Source organism: Cyphomyrmex costatus, unplaced genomic scaffold (assembly GCF_001594065.2).
Source record: "Cyphomyrmex costatus isolate MS0001 unplaced genomic scaffold, Ccosl1.0 scaffold794, whole genome shotgun sequence".
Classification (NCBI taxonomy): Eukaryota; Metazoa; Arthropoda; class Insecta; order Hymenoptera; family Formicidae; genus Cyphomyrmex; species Cyphomyrmex costatus.
Window position 1 is genome coordinate 72,985 of NW_017280369.1, and position 5,584 is coordinate 78,568.

The 5,584-nt window shown below is 36.4% G+C and overlaps 1 pseudogene; it reads right to left on the minus strand.

Moving 5' to 3' along the window:
- Positions 1-1,930: 1,930 nt before the first annotated feature.
- LOC108781196 (iroquois-class homeodomain protein IRX-3-like) overlaps positions 1,931-5,584 on the minus strand; it is a 6,778-nt pseudogene continuing 3,124 nt past the window's right edge.

A 5,584-nucleotide genomic window follows, 5' to 3' on the forward strand; every position in this document is an offset into this window, starting at 1 on the left:
TTGGTGGTATTCCTGTATCAAAATCAACAGTTTCAAGAACTATTAACCGTTTTGAAACGACAGGATCTATTCAAGATCGACCAAAGCCTGGTAGAACGCCTACAGCAACGAATGAAGAATCGTCGCTAAATGTGTTGTTGTCTTTTGTAGAGAATCCACATGAATCAACTCGCCACGCGGCTCAACAGCACGGAATCGATCAAAAATCGATATTGAAAGAATTAAAGAATAACAATTTTCATCCCTTTAAAGTTAAACTAGTACAAGAGTTGAACGAAGATGATCCTGATCGTCGTAATGAATTTAGCGAGACTATGATGGAACGAATAACTTTGGATCAACAATTCTTGAGGAATATTGTATTCTCCGATGAGGCGATTTTTCAGTCAAATGGAACCATCAACAGACACAACTTTAGATATTGGTCAGATGCCAATCCTCATTGGATAGAACAAAATCATACGCAATATCCTCAAAAATTAAATGTGTGGGCAGGGATTGTAGATGACGTAATAATTGGTCCTTTTTTATCGATGGAAACTTAAATGCAGAAATGTATGAACAATTATTGCGTACTGAAATTGTTCCAGCTATAAGAGCTTTCAAAGGGAATGATTTTATTTACACATGGTTTCAACAAGACGGAGCTCCACCACATTTCGGCGTTGATGTTAGGCGATATCTAAATGAAGTGTTTACAGAAAGATGGATAGGTAGAAGAGGAACTATTGAGTGGCCACCAAGGTCTCCAGACTTAACACCTTTGGATTACTTTTTGTGGGGTTATTTGAAAGAACTGGTTTATCGAAATAATCCGCAAACTCTTGATGAATTAAGGCGTAATATTATTGATGAAATTCATGCTATACCAGTAGAAGTGATTCAAACGGCGACTCAATCGTTTTATAATAGAATTGGTTATTACCAAGAAGTCGATGGTGGACACTTTGAGCATTTATTGTAAACATTTTATTGAAGCCGTATAAAATCATCCCTATAAGTGAGAGGCAAGGGGAACTCACTCTAAAAAAGCACCCCGAAGAAAATAGAATTCTTAATAGTAAGAGGCAAGGGGAACTCACTCTAAAAAAGCACCCCGAAGGGAATAGAATTCTTAATAGTGAGAGGCAAGGGGAACTCACTCTAAAAAAGCACCCCGAAGGGAATAGAATCCTTCTACGTCCACGTCGTTGTTCCTGGATAGCGCTAAAAGAAGGATTCTGGATTGAAAAACTAGATTTCTTGGTTTTATAACCAAAATAGACACGCTTTTTGGAGTTTCGATAAAAATCTACTCTTAATCTTTATTTGACCTCTAGAGGTCACGTCGATCTTGGACTTCAAGGCATATTTTATCGTAAATCTTGTACATCTTTTGATTGCCGATGTTAAAAGTATGTGTTTTACGTAAAAATAGGTTTTTCCTACTAAAAAAAGAAAATTAACCTTAAAATAACCTTCAAATGACCTTGAAGGTGAGGTCCAAGGTCTAAAGTCATGATTGAATTCCTCGTTGAAAGTTACTTATGACCTGTCATTAACCTTCTTTTCTAACCACTTGTTATGCGCGATTTTCTTGCAAGCATAATTTGACCTTTGTTTGACCTCTAGAGGTCACGTCGCCCTTGAACTTCAAGGCATATTTTAACGTAAAATTTCACGCTATTTCGATTGCCGATACCAAAAGTATGGGTTCCCATTTAAAAAAAAAAGTTGACCTTGAAATGACCTTGAAGGCGAGGTCCAAGGTCAAATCCAAGGTCATCACTGGATTCCTCATTGAAAGTTACATAAAACCTGACCTTAACAATTTTTTTTTATGACCAACCCTCTGAGATTTTCCGTGATTCCCATACTTTTTCCTCACCCTGTATATTTCTGTAAAGCGCGTTCTCGTTGCGACCACATCGCAAATATCATTTTCTTTATTTCATTTCATTTCATTGCATTGTAATAAAGGTAAATTTACCGCAAGTTCGACGAGCATATTGAATGAATTACCATTGTGTTCGTGAACATAAGCGTTTTCAAGACTTCACGTTGACAGGCCACGATATACGATGTGCTGTTGAACGACAGGCGATACCAAATGCTCACGAGGTGCGCTCCAGTATGCAGCAGGTTCTTCGCGGGTACTCTCAGAATTCTCCACATTGGAAGGGTTAAGCCTACAAAACAAAAAAACATTGTCTTTAAGAGCTTCTGAGTAGTCGCGACGGCTATGTTGGAATTGTGACATCATAGGCGAGAAATGCACATTAATTTTTGTTGCGTGTCACAAATAAGCAAATATTAACGAAATGGCACGCAACAAAAATCGTCAAAACGTCACTTTTCCACTCCTTTTATTCAGCCTTTTGTCGTGTTTTCACGCCCATTCAGCCTCGTGGCGAAACGCTACACACACGCACGCACGCACGCACGCACGCACGCACGCACGCACGCGCGCGCACAAAATCATGAGCTTCATGTCTGTGTGCTCACTTTCGGCCCGAAAATGAGCGCACGGACATGAGCTCGTATTTATAAGTGTAACTACCAGTTTTGCTAAGTCGCAGACTAATTCGGTGTCGCTACTATCAACACGGGGTTCTTGGCTGACTAGTCAGTCTCGCTTGTGCATAGTGATGAGTCGTAGCATTTGAATTTTGTGATTTGATAATTTAATTTAATACTGTCGAACTATTTGTGGTGACTCATTGTGTCTGAGACTGATTGGCCTAAATTATTCTGGAGACCGGTTTTGAGATTGTTTGCGTTGCAGTATCGTGATGAACATGGTGAGTCTCCTCACTCCCGGTAAAATAGTTGCAATTTGATAAATTTAATTTGAAATGATTATTTTTCTAGACATCTTGGAAAATTAATTTCCCAGATTTTCAACTTTCTTTTATTTCTTTCTTTTCTTCCGTTATTATTCATTTGATCGTGCTCCTTAGGATGAAATTGTCATCAAAATCTATTTCTCGGTTGTGAGGGAGCTCACTATGATTAAACATCTTTTTATCCTTTGTTATTTTTAAATTATAATTTATTTAAGTAATTTTTTATTGTCTCTGAAGAAGGCTCAAAAAGCTTGCCTTCGTCGAGCATACGGATGAGAAATAGTGTCGCCATCTAATTGCTCGACTTGAGCCTCAGCGTAAGGACGAACGATTACATTGGGCCATCGTATCGAAGGATGTTCTTCCTCGCTGTGGTAGTCGTTCAAACTGCTTTCGTAATCGTTCGGACAGTCCTCGCTTCTGCGTACGCAAATCTTGAATGATACATCTAATATTTTCACACATCTAACTAATCTATTCTCCCACTTATTTTTTATAATTCTCCAAAAAAGGAACCTTTGCCATTGTTAGCATATTAGCAGAGTAGCGAATTAGTTGATAAGCAAATTAGTTAATAAGCAAATCTCTTTTCGAGCTGTTGACTTTTCGTATAAGTCGATCGGCGTTGTCGAGTCGGTGGAATTCTTTGTTCTTAGTTGTCAAGAATATAAACAAATAAGATGCAAAGAAAAATATACTTACCGATATGTGGGTTCCTCCAATCCACACGTTGCGGAAAATTTATGTTGAATTGTGCCGGTGGGTCCTCAATCGGTTCAAGAGGCATTCTTCGTCCATGCCGAAGAGGGCTGCTGGAGTTTACACGACGAGTACGACGTGATATCGTGTAACGATTTGGATCCTCACCAGCCTCTTTCAGAATTCCAGGAAGAATGCGTCGTCTAGCATTTATAAACCAGTTACACACCTGCAAAATTTAATGTTATTAGCAAATCAATGCAAATTAGAGGATAATCAACGAAAAACAGCTTAAACTGTTATAATCCATTAATAAATCAATTTATTTTGATGAAATTCATGTTTTAAAATGGGCTGATGTATTAGATACTTATTATAAACCAGGAATGATTTTATTAGTTGGTTTTGGTGAAGAGTACTATATCCTATATTTGATCAAATTAAATATATTCTGTTTGAAGTGGATACTAAGGTTGTTTCTTATATTTTAAGAGGTTTTGAGACCTTATCATTCTCTTCTTTGTGTGTATCAAGCATATAAAGTTGTTACTATAACAAAGTGTGTTCCGGAATAGGATAAGTTTCGCGCCGCAAAGCCGAATAAAGGATCGATTGCGCCATCCATCGATTCCGTCCGTGAATATTTCGTTGCACTCACCGCGCCGTCTTGCGAATATCATTACTACAATTTAGCCGCATATTTTGATACCGATGTCGCTGTCGTCCTGCCGATTCGTCGCGCTAATCGCGCAGCGCGATTCTACCCTCAGACACAAATCAGTACTTGCCGTGTCAAGTCGTGTTCTCAAGTTACTCGTCGAAAGCAGCAGCTTTCTTTCTACGGGTTCGCTACCGCGACTCGTTACTTTTGTACGTCTCATCACGGCTACCGTCGTGGATGAGTCTCGGCGTATTAATAGCAGTTAATAGTCTCTCTCGCCGTGCCACGTGAATAACACTGCGTTTATTGTTGTGAATAAACTTGCATACAACAAGTTAAGAGAGGAGTGCTCAGTGTTCTCAACCATCCAGTCCACCAATCCATTCCGTCATTCGAGATCTCAGTCGAGATCGAAGCAGCGATTTAACACACAATGAACAAAGTGGATTTTTATAGAGCAGAAGGTACTTCAAAGTATAAGGCACAAGTTATGAAAGAAGGGATTTTTAATGCGCAAATAAAATAATGTTGAAAGTGTAGCTTGAATTTCTTTTTCAAAATGCAAATGTAAGCATATTGTATTATAGAAAATGTCAAACAGAGTATGTGCCTTAATATTATAATAACGAATGTCAAAACTTATACCCAGCAAAAAATTAATTCGTTAATTGATGTCAAAATGATGTCAAATTGACGTCATTCGACGAATCATTTTGCGCTGCGTATACAAATATTTTAAGTAAAGAAATGTGTTCAAAATAAACATAAGTTTAAATATGTATTTACCCATTCTACTTTATTCTTCTATATGTAAATAATAATCAATAAAATGTTATGTTCTTTTACAGCTGTTAATAAACCTAACTTAACACTTATAAACTTTTCTTTCTTATATACATTAAAAAATTTTTTATAATCTTCTAACATTAAGCTCTGTTTTGTGTATCTGTGTCTTTTATCTATTTTATCATTAATATATAAAAATTAATATAAATAGTATGGCTCAATAAATTAAAATAATATGTGTAGAAGGGCTATGAGCCAGAAAACAAATAATAAATTATTTTTAATAATTTTGAAAACATTATTTATAAGACAAGAATTAAAAGTTACATAGAAGACGCAAACAAAAGTAAGACTAAGGGTTAAAATATAAACAATAAAATATAACAAACGTTTCGACCTCTCTTAGGTCATTTTCAATGTTTCAACGTGTAAAATATTTTAAAAATTGTGCATTACATATAAATTTTCAAAAAAGAAAAATGCGAGATGATAGCATTATTTGCGATGTTTTTCTTCACAAATTAGTGTCGTAGTTACGAATATTAATTAATTGTGTAGGTGTTACAAACTTTGATGTAGAAGTGTCAAATTTTTTAATAAGTCCATTATTCAT